Here is a 14,394-nt window from a genome sequence, read left to right on the forward strand (position 1 = left end):
TAAAATAATTACGAGCGTCCAATAATTCCGTGACCCGAATAACGGTTGTAGTCGTTCGCCGAGGCAAGTTTTTCGGCCGTGATTCGAGACAGATACAACCGACCGACCGAAGCGGGTCAAAAATTCGGATTTCGATGACGAGAGTCTCGTGGGGACGAAACATGATTGACGTTTCGCCCAAGTTGGCGGAAAGGCGGATCCGCGGGCGCATACACGCGAAGCGACGCGCGACTGACATAAACCGTCAAACGTGACGGCGGGGAGAGAACAGATTGGTCTCCGGTACGTGATCAGCGTGGGGTAGAGGTCCTCTGATTTCTCGCGGAAAGAGACATTCCCGAAAGGAGAATAACGTCTAACGCGCGTTCCGGGCCGGGCTGGGACGATAGAAAGATCGCGCAAATGAGATCGAACGTGACGCCATTTCCATTTCTCGGGAATTTATGAGCCAAGTTTCGCTCGCAGGTGGCTTCGCTAATTACGAACCACATCAGACATTCCGATGCACACGTAATCGTTTATCGACAAAATTCAAATGCATCGAAGTATGTCAGCGACTCGAGAGGCCGATTAATTATTTCGATATGCCAAAAATCACAGAAAAATATTGACACAACTCTTTTTTTAGGACCGACAAAAAACTTGATTAAGTGTCCTACATCTGCAAATGCAATATCTTATTTCTAACTCGCACACTGACATTTGAGATCGTAATTTAATTTATACTGATTTAGATCTGTGAAATGCACGTTCATCTTTGTGTGAGGATAATTTTACATTTTACGTGTCGCTACGAGAGATAATTGGATGTTTTTTCAATAAAAGATTCTATATTATAAATTTCAACGACAATTCAAACTGCTTTATAGCTTGTAGATTTTTATCTAAAGTGAAACAAAATTAAATATCGCGACGCACGATTGCACGACACCAAATTATATTCTATTACCGTGCAGCTGTTCACCGGTATAACAATGTAAAAACTAAAGCCAATAATCGTTTTTGCTTATTAGCGTTCGTGTACGTTGCAATGAAGACGGCTATTTAGTAGAGCGCACTTTTCGCCCGCGTTGCGCAGTTTTAAGGTTGAACCGCGCATTAGCCCGATTTGCTAGTGGCTTCGGGTCCGGTGTATCGTTAAGAGTTTTTGTTCGCGGGAACTTTACCCGAGTTTCTGCTAATTACCGTCTTGTTAATTACGCGCGGTTAAGAAGCAGGTTTATTACATCCGCAGGAAGGGAGAATAAGTGCGCAAGCGACGAATATTTCCGCCGCATCAAAATACAAACCAAATTATTTTGCATCTCCCAATGTCCTTGTGGATCGAAGCAAAGTTCGATTAAAAATCTTACGAAGTGGCGGCGCAGAGTTTTGGATTTTACGCGCGTTTCTGTATATATACTTTATATACGTATATATATATATATATACACACACACACATATATATATATGTATACACATATATATAATATATAAGTTTCTCGAATCTCGAGTACGTCCTATACCGCGCACAATATCAGCCGGTGATCCGGGCACAGCCCGTGTAAAATTCGCCGTAAGTTAATCATACGAAATTTCATTAAAGGATCTCCTGAATACCTCGCAATTAACGCCGCTTTGGCAACGGCATCCGCCCGGTGTCATGGCTAATTAATCGCTAAGTGAAAATGTTCTCGCTCCCGCGTGAATTCGCCGCGTGTGTGTATGTGAAATATTCCTCTTCAAACTTTGACAACACTGTATGCGCGAAACAGATCCTGCGTGGATTTTATGCAAGTAATAATTAGTCGCACTTGTGCGCCTCTATAGGCAGATTAAAATTCGTTTCGGTGAAAAACAAATTTTATACACTCTCTCACATATCGCAATTATACTAATATTAATAATATCAATATATATATTTACTGTTAATTAGATATTAAACAAAAAAAGATTTGTACAATTCAGATGAGAATTAATTTTTCGACGCGAGTTTCTTTTTTATCGCGATTAAAATAAACACGAAACTATTAATGAAATATCAAGTGTTGCTGGCAATGGTGATACGTAATTCCCGAATGAAATATGACCGCAACGCCATATGCGCGAATTAGCAAAAATAATAGTATTCATCTCAACGTGTGATGGACCTCGCGTGTGCATCGCCCGCGCCGTACGTGCGACGCAAATAATGCACTGCTATCCGAATACAAATGTAACTGTACGATGCGGCTCAAGATATAAACCCTCTGTGTATGTGTGTGCGCGAGCGCTATGAACCGAAAGACTCGGCGAAACGCACCGCGGCCGAATTTATTCGTACATACATAATTTATATTTCGCTGTCCCCTAAACAACGCCACAGTAGAATGCAAAATATTAGGTCGCTGTATATGTAACGTCGAGCTTGCTTCGCAAATTTGCATTTTGCAGATAGTTTTTCAAATTAGACATTTTTTCTCCCAGCTCTAATCGTTATCGCGTTGAATCGTAATGTTCGGGTGCACGAAAAATCATATTTCTTTTATTAGTTTTATATTCTGAATTGTTTTTTTTACTCTCGTAATATTTGTCTTAACGTCGACTGTTTTTTTTTTTTTTTTTTTTTAGATAGAGATATTGCGTTTCGAATAACATGCGCAGAAACAGGCGAGTGTCAATTCACACGTTCGCAGCGTCACAAAGGGGCAGCTCGAAATTTCGTGTGCTGGTAACACCGTGTTAGTCCGACGCGACTGCTCGTCGTCCGAAGCAATCACCATTATAACTGCCGGCGGGAATTGCAGAACTTTATCATACCGGGTCTAAACAATGCCCGGGTTTCGCCGTGATGTCAACACATATGACGTCACGTCCAGAGCCAGTTTATCAATGGCAACTAATGCAATGGATGGTCATTCTAACGTATCCTCTCTGTCTCTCTCTTTCTCCCTCCTCCTCCATTTTCACTTCCCGTTATCACTGACGTTGAACTATGCCGCGCCGTCATCCTCGACTGTGCCGGGGCCGCTCCGTGCGCGCAACATACGGAAGAATGCACGTTTCGTGATCTCTCGTGGAGCACAAAAATTTATCCCGTAGTATTGATGCGTTAAGCGTTTTCGCGATATCGGAAAAATGCCATCCAATAATATGACGATACTTGGAGACAACGTTACACACACATACACACACATATATTATTAAACAACGTAAAAGGATTGTTGTAATATTTTTTATGTGTGTAAATAATTGAAAATAACTACTTAAAATATTAAAGTTAATAACTTTCTGTACATGTATTTACTGCGTGCAAAAGAATACGAGTAAAATTTTTATTCAAATCGAGGTGCAAGCGTTTTAAATAGTAGAATCTACGCAGAAATACGCACCTGATGTTTGAAGCGACATCCGAAATTTATTTCAATCAATCATTCGCGCTTTTATCTGTCAGCGACATTCATAAACTAATTGTCAAAACGGTAGAAGCGTTTTAAACGTGATGTCCTGTACACGTCGAGCAAAGCCGCGCTGAGCGCGTAAAAAAAATCCGCGAATTTTCATCAAAAGATTCGCGGAAGAGTCCGCGGGACGGCCCTTATATCTATCACTCTGATTGACAATCGTTTTGCTCGAAGGGCACATGAACATTTTCGATTATCGGGACTCAATACAACAAACCGGCCGCCGAATTCTCCGCTCTTTGATTGACGCATCTGCGTGCGGAGCGTACGATCTCTGTCGCGCGCGCGTGCACCATCTCGTAATGGAATCTCGCGAAGCGCTCGGGGGAAATTGTAGAAGCCTCTCTCCTCTGCACCGGGGGAGGGAAAACTCCTTTGGGATCTCGTTTAGCGAGCCGATATTGAAACGGGTAAACCGTGCCTTTCCGCGACAAAGAGAGAAGGGCGCGCGCGCGCGCGCGGAGATTACTGTGGTTTTGTTTATTCGCGCACACGCGCGCAGCACGTTATACCCAAGGTATCCCCGATGCACGTATATAAGCCAGGGGATCGCGGAAAGAAACGGAAGCCGGGAAACAGCTGCGGAAGGGATAACAGCGAGAGGCGGAAGGAACACACGAGATGCAGAGAAAACGCGAGGGACCGTGCGTCTCTTTCACATCTCAATTTTGTGTATAAGTATGGCAGTTAGCTCCCTGTGAGCTCGGTACCGAACACGTGTCGTCGCGCACGCGTGAGCGGCTCGGCTGCAAATACATATAACGTTGGTATCGCGCGTATAATGCGATACGAAACGTGTATGCATACACGACAACGCGATTGTACGCTAATAAGTTTCTGTGGGAATAGCGAGCGAACGGCAGAATACTTTATTCCGTTTCACGTCGACTCCGTAAGGGTGAAAGAGAGGGTGATTACCCGGGAGGTCGTGGAACACCGCGGGCTCCCGAGTTCCGATTGTCCTCTGGGCAACACCGAGTAACAGGCAGGCGGATGTCAAGTCGGTGAATATTTGATGCCCGGGCGTTTACGTGCATACACGCTCGTAGGAAAAAAAAAGAAAGAAAAACTCTCTGAAAATACGACACGCGCGCATTCACGGAGATACAAAAACGCGCCCGTTTCCCGCCCAGAAATTCGCTCCCACGTTGCGCATTTAAAGAGGAGACGCGCCGAAAAGACGTTGCGGGGTTTCCGCGCAATTTTGACGGAAAAAACAAAAATAACTTCTCAAATAAATAAAAACTAACGTTTCATTAGCAATTTATATTTACAATAGTTTTTACTCTCACGTATAACAGAGTATTTTTACAAACTGTATATGTATGTTGTTTCTTTTTTGTTTTGTTATATTACCATTTATCAAACGACGAAGTTCAATAAAGCCCAAGGATCAGACACAAAAACACTACAAATATCGATTCTTAGAGTAGGTTAATTTGTGTATAAAAAAAGTAATGCGTCATTTTGCAGAATTCGCAATAGTTACAAAGATATATATATATAAACGTGAACTTTGCGCGACGTACTCTATCGTACTTCTTGATGTTTATTCAAAGTGTTTTTCATACTTCCAGTATTAAAAAGTAGCTTTGCGTGATTAGTAAGTATTATAATTCTAAAAAAACGGTTCTCCGCATTTGACGTAGCTGCTGTATCAAAATAGATTCATTGCTACATTGCTTTATCTGACTGAAGTGTAAAAACAAAATATATATTGCTCGTATAATTGAAGGACACAAGGATGATTTTTTTTAAAGTTGTGTCTCTCCAATCACACGACCTCGACTGTGCACAGTGAAACAGAAAATTACATAATGACACGTTACCATATATGCAATCTAGGTCATGAGATTGATCACGAGAAAGAGAGAAAAAAAGAAATAATTCTCGCATGAATATATTAATTTAAGATTAAAATACTGAAGAGAACCGAATCCTGTAGTCGACACGTTTGTGATAATTTTAACAAATACAGCGAATTGTTTACACATTGATATCCGTGTTTTTCACTAGCCTGTAAAACCGGATCTTTGCAATTAAACAATTTACTTTCTTGTCTTGTCGATTTTTGCGAGCGCAAAATATGATAGAATTTGCCTTGTAATGCCTGTAAAGGTTTAATAGAGTGGCGCAGGAAAAGCACAATTCCTTCTGCGGACATCGTATACATGATCGAGATGAAAAAAAGAAGTTGCGCAAGAGAATATAAACGCGCTGGAAAAACACGATTGAAACTTTTGCTCCGCGCGTGGTCACGATCAAAAATTCTCCAAACTCGTAACATTGTCGCGAGTTTGCCGGATCATTGCCGAGTTTATAGAGCGACATTCTTGAGTTTTCAGGCGGACGAACGGCGAGACCGTTCGGGAGACGCGCGCGGCCATCCTCACTCTGTGACCGTACGCTAACAGCTTGCAGTCTGAATGGGAAACTTTTACCGTAGAAAATCCCGCGATCGACTTTCCGCGAAAGCCTATTTTTTAGGGAAAGAGAGAAAGAGAGAGACAGAGAGAAAGAAAGAGAGAGCGGTAAGGGAAGGGGCGACGACAGCGACGTTGGGCGAATGGAATTGACGTGCTTCATAAAGTTTTTATGGGCTAACCTGAAGGAAGTTGCTTCCTCGCATGCTGTTTACGTACGCGGCTTTTTACGAAAATTGTTTTGAAGAGAAGGAGAACCTCGTGTATGTTTTTCAAAAAGACACGCTGAAAATTTCTCAACGGAATTGTCGTTTGTAAATCGTATGATATCGCGAGCTTATCTTGTGAACAACCAAAAATATTGACATAATTTTTTATATAAAATATACGTATATTTATTTTAAAAATATACATACATATAATTAAGGTGTCAAAAATTATATGTATACACAATTAGGTAATATAAATTTAATTTACAAATGTTATTATTATTTATCTAATTTTCAATTAAAGAATATAAATTTAAACTCTCTCTTAGCGAGCAATTTCACAACGATATATTAATTCAATATATTACGTTAAAGAACGTTTTCTTTAAGACAAAATATGAAATATTAAATTCACAGCAAACTGTCCACAATTACGGGTTTGCTCCAGACATTACCGGTCGATGCCTGAGCTCATCTTTTAGGCTAATCCATAAGAAGAAGGGATTCGCTATAAAAAGAATCACTCATCCGTAAGAGAACTAACTGGCGTGAGTCTAAAAGCTCTGATTGTGACCATCAAAGGTCGCTTGAATAGGTTCATGCATTTATTTCTTGTGATGGTCAGAGCGACAATTTTTTTTCGAACGGAAAATATGTAAAAAATGTACTCTATAAAGTAATAGCAATAAATTGCGATATCATTGTATTGTCGCGCGTGTAAAACGACAAACCAAAAATAAATATCAATAACGACACGTTCAACGTACGTGGTCATTTGAGAGCAAAGTCGAGCAAACTATGACAAGGAGATAGCAGAATGCGTTTGTGGATACGGTTGATATACACTGTGTGTGTATACTATATGTACTCCTCGTTGTTGCTATATACATCGGCTACCGACTTCTTTACAGGAAGAGAGAGCAGGAATGAGGCCAATAGGGTTGCCACAGAGTCGCCTTATCAGCGGTTTATGTGGTACGACGTGGCATGGACTACCTCGAGGCGATTTCTATATGAACGGTCCTTGTATGAGCATGTACGTGGCATCGTACATAAGATACGTGTGTATGTATATAACTCCCCATCCCATTTAACTTCCGATATATAAAGTGTTGTATCGTCGAATAAATCAACAGTCTGATAAAGTATACACATCGAGCAGCGTTTCTTTTCGGCGCAGTAAATATAAAAAAAAAAAAGATAAAGGACATTACTTGATCAAGTCTGCGGGAATACAAAATTAGTAATATATATTTCACAATATATCACTAATAAATTTACCTCGACGTGATATCAATATGTTGTTGTATGTTTCTATCTTGTAAACAATTAATTAATTAATTAAGACTGTTTAATTTATATCTTGCACACTTGAAACACATCTTCATTCGTGATGATTATTACGTAGTCGCGCAATCTAAAGCTACAGAACGTTACAGTCATGCCACACGAACATTGATCGATCGGCGACTATCAATCTGTCTCTTCGACGGCAAATTACGCGTGGAACGGCATGGAGCACTTACCACGTGAACAGTTTACTTTCTCGTCCGTAGTATCACCGATACAAACGGATCTCTGTAATTTGCGACTCACGGCGTCATAACGTCACCGCAAGCGTGCGTTCAATTTGTCCGTCGACGACCGGCCGGTCTGGCGCGCGTACACACACACACACACACAAACACGTACACGTGGAGTGTAATATCGTCAACTCTCACCGTCACCGACGTAGTCGTCGCCGATTTCATCGCGCGTATTACCATTTCCAATGTTTTCGCATCGCACACTCCCGTAAGCGTTATTATCTCCGCTTAACGGGGTGTCGGCGTTACTTCGAATCAACTCCCTTCTTCAACGCGAGATCAAATCGAGTCGCGTGTCCCCCTCACATTTTGAATACAAAGAGCTAAAATGTCCATGAATACCTTTTCTCGAGACATGTCGAGGGGACATGGCCGTGCGACCGATATGGTCGAGGCATCTCGAACGGCCAGTATATTATTAACGGCTCGAATGGCTCCGCAACGATGGCCCCGGAGGGATTGGCGCACGGATGAGAAAGCAATCGAACCGATGGCAGAGTGTCCACTGATAGCGTTGCAACGCTCTCCTACCGATCTGGAGGAAGTAGGCCGTAAATTTCGCGACCTTATTCAGGACCGACGAAGATTGGAACAGTGACTGGGTGAGACAGAAATGGCAGGACGATACCCGACTCTTCTCTTTCACGAGACGCTGACTTTTCGGGTTGCTTCGTGTCGTGAGAAACATCATTTCGAGCATCGATGCGAAAGAAAACTCGGAAACATTGAATCGATCGACTTCCGGAATCACGATTTGTTCTTGACGCCGTTGATACATTGATGACAAAGAATATAATTTTTGAACAGAAGAAGGGAAACTGAGTTTTTCTGCTGCATGTAATTGTTGTTTGAGTAAAATAAATCTTGATTTAAGTAAAAACAAATAAAAATTGTAGAATAGATACGTGGGACGATGTAAAATAAATATTTGTATTAGATAATAAATACAAAAAAAAAAAAAGAAACGTGTCAACAGCACACGGTGTTCCCAAGCGGTCACCCATCTAAGTACTGACCGTGCTTGACGTTGCTTGACTTCGGTGATCAGACGAGAACCGGTACTTTACAGACGTAATATGACCGTTGACGTTACAACAACCCCTTCTAATGCGTGATATGTCACACATGGAACTTCTGAATTTTTAATTGAAAAAAAAAACATACAAACGAGATAAAAACCTGTTCGATTTATTTATAGCCAAACCAGGTTTTATTTATAGAAAAAAAAAACAATAATATTACAACTAAAGTGCAAATTTGTTTTCTCCGAAACTCGCGAAATGCAAGTTTGTATCATCGTTACGTGTCAGGCAAATTCCAATATAACTGGTTGTACAGTTGATGTAATCTAATCGAAATTATTTTCGCCGACACGCGGTATCTGAACCAAAGTGCAGAGTAGGATTTAATCGCACGAGTATCTTAATCGGTGCAGTCGGCAAGCAGACAAATAGTGGCCACAGGCTATTGGCTGGCGGGCTTGCGGCAAAGCTCCAATATAACTCAGGCCACCTGATAGTTTCATTACTACAGTAAATTTGCCGGCCGTGGTGAGCCCCTCTTATACGTTCTGCATCGTGTATATACGAGTGTGTGTTAAACGATGAGAAGATGAGAGAGAGAAAGAGAGATAAAAAGAAAAGAGAGGAAGGATTGGAACAGGTGAAAAGAAAAGCGGTAAGGGATAGTTTGCACTATTCGACGAGTCGCAGTGGTGGTAGGTCGAGATGTATCAGGATCGGTTGCGATCAGTAGGAAGTTTGGTTGGAGAAGCCGTACCATTTGTTCTCCCGAAAAAGAGAACACACGAGAGAAGTGCGCGCGTTCGCGGCTAACGGCACATTTCGAAGTGCCATTAAACGAAAATCTCACCAACCCACGAATTGTGACGAACGTCATGTCGTTCGTGAAATACTCACGATTATACTTGCACCGTGTTAAGTAAGTCACGAAGTAAATTATTTGCGGTTTATCAATTATCGATAAAAATCGCGCAAGATGTTATCAAATTTTTGTTACTTATTATATTTCGTGCGATGTAACGTGCATTTTTGAGAGCTGAAGTTTACATTATCGTGCGCGATAGAAAATGCGAAATGTTTCTACTTTACGCGATATTTCGCGCTCGTGAGCGTTTCTGAAGAGTGGAACGGAAAATACGTTCTCCGCTTTAGGTCGCGACGACGACGACGACGATGACGACGAGCGACGACGTGCTCTCGCCTCGAAAACGCAGAAAGTGTTAATTCGCAGAGAAGCCGACGGCGCGTTTGATGTACCCTTTGAAGCGCTTTCGCGCAGGGACCACTCATTTTCCAATTTATCCCCGAGATCTCTCCGATGCAAGCGCGCGCGCTCACTCACGCACTTCTCGTCCGTGATATATACAGACATATATATATATATATATATATATATATATGTATATATACAGATATAATGCCGGGGTTAGACAGTTCGTTTGATGTGGCTCTGAGCTTCCTCCCCAATGATACTCCACGTTGCTGAAAAATGCTGAAAAACTTTGCCCTTCGCTCGGAACTCTCGAGATAGCGCTTTACTTAGGCCGTACGGGGTCCGCGAGAAAGCGCGCAGACGCTTTTAGCGCGCGAGAGATAGGCCGCGCCCCGCGCTTACGCGCGGAAACTTTATGAAAATATGAATGCCCGAGGTTTATTTTTATTAGAGCGTCCCACCCCGCGTCCACCCCGCTCGCATATGCGGAGGGCGCGCGCGGAATGCCCTTGCGAGGCTTCCTCGCTTCGAGCGCGCGTAAGGGCGCGGCTTTTCCATCAGGAAATATTCCGCCTTTTGATGTTCAAAGCCACTTCGCCCCGACGAATGACATTACGGCGAATAGGGGTAATACGCCGCATTCCGACCGGCATTTCAACATCCTCGTTCACCACCTTCGACCCCATATGCCCGAGTGCCTCTCGCGTACAAGGCTCACCCCTCACGCCCACCGCGCATCCACATACCTCTTTCTCCCCCCGCATCGACAACTCACGAACGATTCTCGATGCTTGCGAGCAAACGCGTCTCCTCGCGTCGCGACACGCTCTCAATTTTCCATTTTCCCGTCTATACTTATGTATGTACCCGATTAAATAACAAGCGCGCGGTACTTCTCGCAAAGCACTTTTAACCCAAATATCTTCTTTTACTGCACATACATCGTATACGAAAATATTTTTCCAATGCGTTCTCCTCTCGATTTTACAAGCTTTCGAACGTCCCGCGGTTTAAAACGTTTATACGATAATACCCCGTATGTATTATTTTATTTAAAAGTGTATTTGAGTCAACTAGTGTGTATTTTAATGCATGTATTAAAAATTATTCCGTTTAATTGGAAAAAAAAACGTTCTTCATAAAACGAATAATTCCGCAAGAGCGGTACAAGCAGCAACACATGCTCTCAAATTTATCGATTGCTTCCGTCACGAGAAGAGAGTCGGTCGTACCGCACGCTTTCTCCATTAAAACCGTGCTGAGCTGTATTTCACAAAGCTTTTAATGAAAGCACGTAATAAACGCCTATGAAATGCTCCGGCGGCGGCGCACGGCGAGATTTATTTCATTGCTCTACTCTTTTCGGTAACGAGAAGCTAAATTCGTTACCAATGAGACGTACTTATAGCGACCGCGCGACGCGGTCAATCGTCGCGCGGTTATTAGCGAAATTTCACCGTGCAATACGCGAGAACGAAAACCCGAATCTAATCGCGATTCATTAACACGTACACGTGCGCCCACACGTTCAGCGACCAATTCGTATTGTGCGTTTGTGGAAATAATATTATTACATATGGTTTCTTGGTAAAATGCAATATTAATTTGTTAAAGTTTATATGTCACATTTTGTAACTCACATGCAGTTTAAACCGGAACAATATTATTTAGCAAGTTTAAATTAATTTGCTTATAATCATATTGCGCCGTTCGTGTCGCAAGTAAAATAGTTTTGCAACAATTATACAACTATTTTGCACAATAATAAGTTTTTCAATAACTGTTAATTATTGATGTTCTTATATATTAATATATGTATGTATATACATATACATATATATATATGTACACACATACACATACACAGGAGCTCCTACATATATATATATGTATATGTATATATAGAAGCATCGATAATACATATATGTACTCAATCTATTGTGTAATGCAACGGAGAAATCTCGGTGCCAATCAAAACTGTGTGGCTTAATCAAAGTTCAAATAAACTTATCCGACTGCTACAGGCACATCTGTGACGTTGTGCGTACGTAATTCTGTCTGAAGTTACACCTCTCTCGCAAAGAGGAGAAGTTGGAGCCATTCTGTAACATAGTAAAACGAGAGAAAAGTAGAATGAAATATAAATGTAAAGCAATTAGAACACGATAGTTTTGCGAAAACAAATCCGCAGACGTGACGAAACTATTTTCGAGAGATGCATTAAAAGTAGATACGCAAGCGCCATTTATACATACGTTCTCAGTAATTTTAATTCGATCTTTGCAAGATTTTATGTCAATAAGAAAATTACCAATAAACGCCATTAACAAATAAAAAAAAAAAAAAAATCATTTACTCGATCTTGATTAATCCTTCAAACTGCGACATGTCGATAAAACGATTACGTTTGCCGGCAAATTAACGGAAATTGTGGCGCGAGTCGAGCCGCGCCGTATAAAAAAAAGAGCACTTCGCGACGGAACTTCTAATACGTTCAGTCATTCATGCCTTGCCAATTCCGAAACTTTTTACTTAGACTTTCCCGAGAAAGAAGAAGACGGCGTAAAAGTGAGTCGTAAAAAGTCCAAGCAATCATGTTTATACGACGTGAATGCAAATTTAACTTTATCCCGAAAGATACTATTACACCGGCATGCAATAAGATGATAAAATTTAAACAACAGCGTAGAAACAGCTTTAATGATTTGATTTATTTAAAATTCAATGTCTTAACTACTTTCTTTAATTAAACGTATTTTTCTTTGATTTTCTGCTCGCGCGAACAAAAACAAAGCAAAGGCGTAAGATCGACCGCGTATTTCGTGCGTGCGTTTTTTTTTTTTTTACGTGTATCGCGTGAAAGACCCTCGTTTAAACTCTGAACGTTTTCTTCAAAAACGGACGTTGTCGTCTCGCAGCAAGCGAGACCGATGCAGCGCGAGCTCATCAGTTTCTCGAGACGCACGGAGGCTGTTCCGCGGGGGCTGTTACAGAGAGTAGTCGAAATGAAAGAGAATCCCCGCGTCGTCTACAGAAGACATTCATCCGCTTTTAATGGCGTCCGCGCAAAAAATGCTCTTAGTCGGACGCGACGTACCGTCGGTCGCCAAAAGAAATTTCACACTCTATGATGATACTCGGTGCCTCTTTCATGAATACACATAGAATCATCGCGTTTGTCGTATCGCTCGCGTTGATACGTGCAACAAGAACGCTCTTGTGATTTTTTGTTTCTCTCGTCACGTCAACGACACGTTAATCCTCGGCAAGTGACGGAGCATTGTCCGCGATCTGTCTTTACAGAGAGCTAAATATATATGATTTCAATTTTAAGCAGATATTGTCACATGGATTATCATTTGTCGACCGAATAACGTACCACTTCCATGAATTCCATGGAGACAAGCGTTAAAATATTCATGCGCATGAGAACATTGCGGATGTATCATTTATAACATCACGTTCTCTCTCTTCCTCTCTCTGTTTCTGTTTCTATTAGGCGTGTGTCATATCGTGTAATATGTAGAACATCGTTATACATGTGACGTGTATGCGCGAAATGTAGAGATTACTAGCGAACAATACATACATCGCGCTAATACACGTTGTATTAGCAACGTGAAATAAGAATTATTTATCGCCGTGAATAATTAGAGATCATATAGAAGAGCAGCCACACATCGAACAGGAAGTAAAGTAACGACAAGAACTACCGACTGGTTTCATGAATGACATAAATTTTGAGAACACGTAGAGCTTTTTACAAACTTTGCCGCTCGATCAAGATACGGGAACTTTGCGCAAGCACCGTTTCCTGTCATCGCGACCTTGCATTCACAACTCGAGTTGTGTCGAGCTCCTTTTACACCACACCCGTTCGACATCGTTCGTCCTTCTTGCGGTTACCTCCTCCTTACCCACATACGAGTTTGCTCACGTACTTCGGTAGTCCTATTACCCCGATTTCTTTGCTTTTCGACGCGATACATCATCGAAGTGGCTTTTTCACCCCGTCCACCCTCCCACAACGGCCGGAACCATCGCGGCACGTACGTGCTCCTTCTGTGCCGCCGCCACTCGTATCCGCTCTCGGCCATTATGAGCGTTCCACCTTTATTCGCTTTCTTCAGACGCGGCCGCGTATTTCTTGACCTACACGAGAGAGCGAAAACCTACACGCGGGAGAGAAAGAACATTGTTTGTAAAATTGAATTTCAACTATTAGAAGTAATTTTTGCAGAATTAATTTCCCTCAAAAAACCCAAATAAACGTATTTAATAAAAAATTAAAAGAAATCACACACAGTTGTCGTCAACTGATTAATGCGCGCGATTGTAAATATCACGCAACACGGTTTGCAAATAGACGACAAACGGTGGCGCGTTCATTAAGCTCAAACGCGTCGCGCAATCAGGTAACAAAATCCTACACCACACCGAAGTGACTGGCAAATATATCTATGGAGATTACAATCGATATCGCGCTCGCGCTCGCGCGTACATGTTAACAGCATAAA

The sequence above is a fragment of the Pseudomyrmex gracilis genome, unplaced genomic scaffold, assembly GCF_002006095.1.
Source record: "Pseudomyrmex gracilis isolate BER0280 unplaced genomic scaffold, ASM200609v1 scaffold_25, whole genome shotgun sequence".
In the NCBI taxonomy this organism is placed as follows: domain Eukaryota; kingdom Metazoa; phylum Arthropoda; class Insecta; order Hymenoptera; family Formicidae; genus Pseudomyrmex; species Pseudomyrmex gracilis.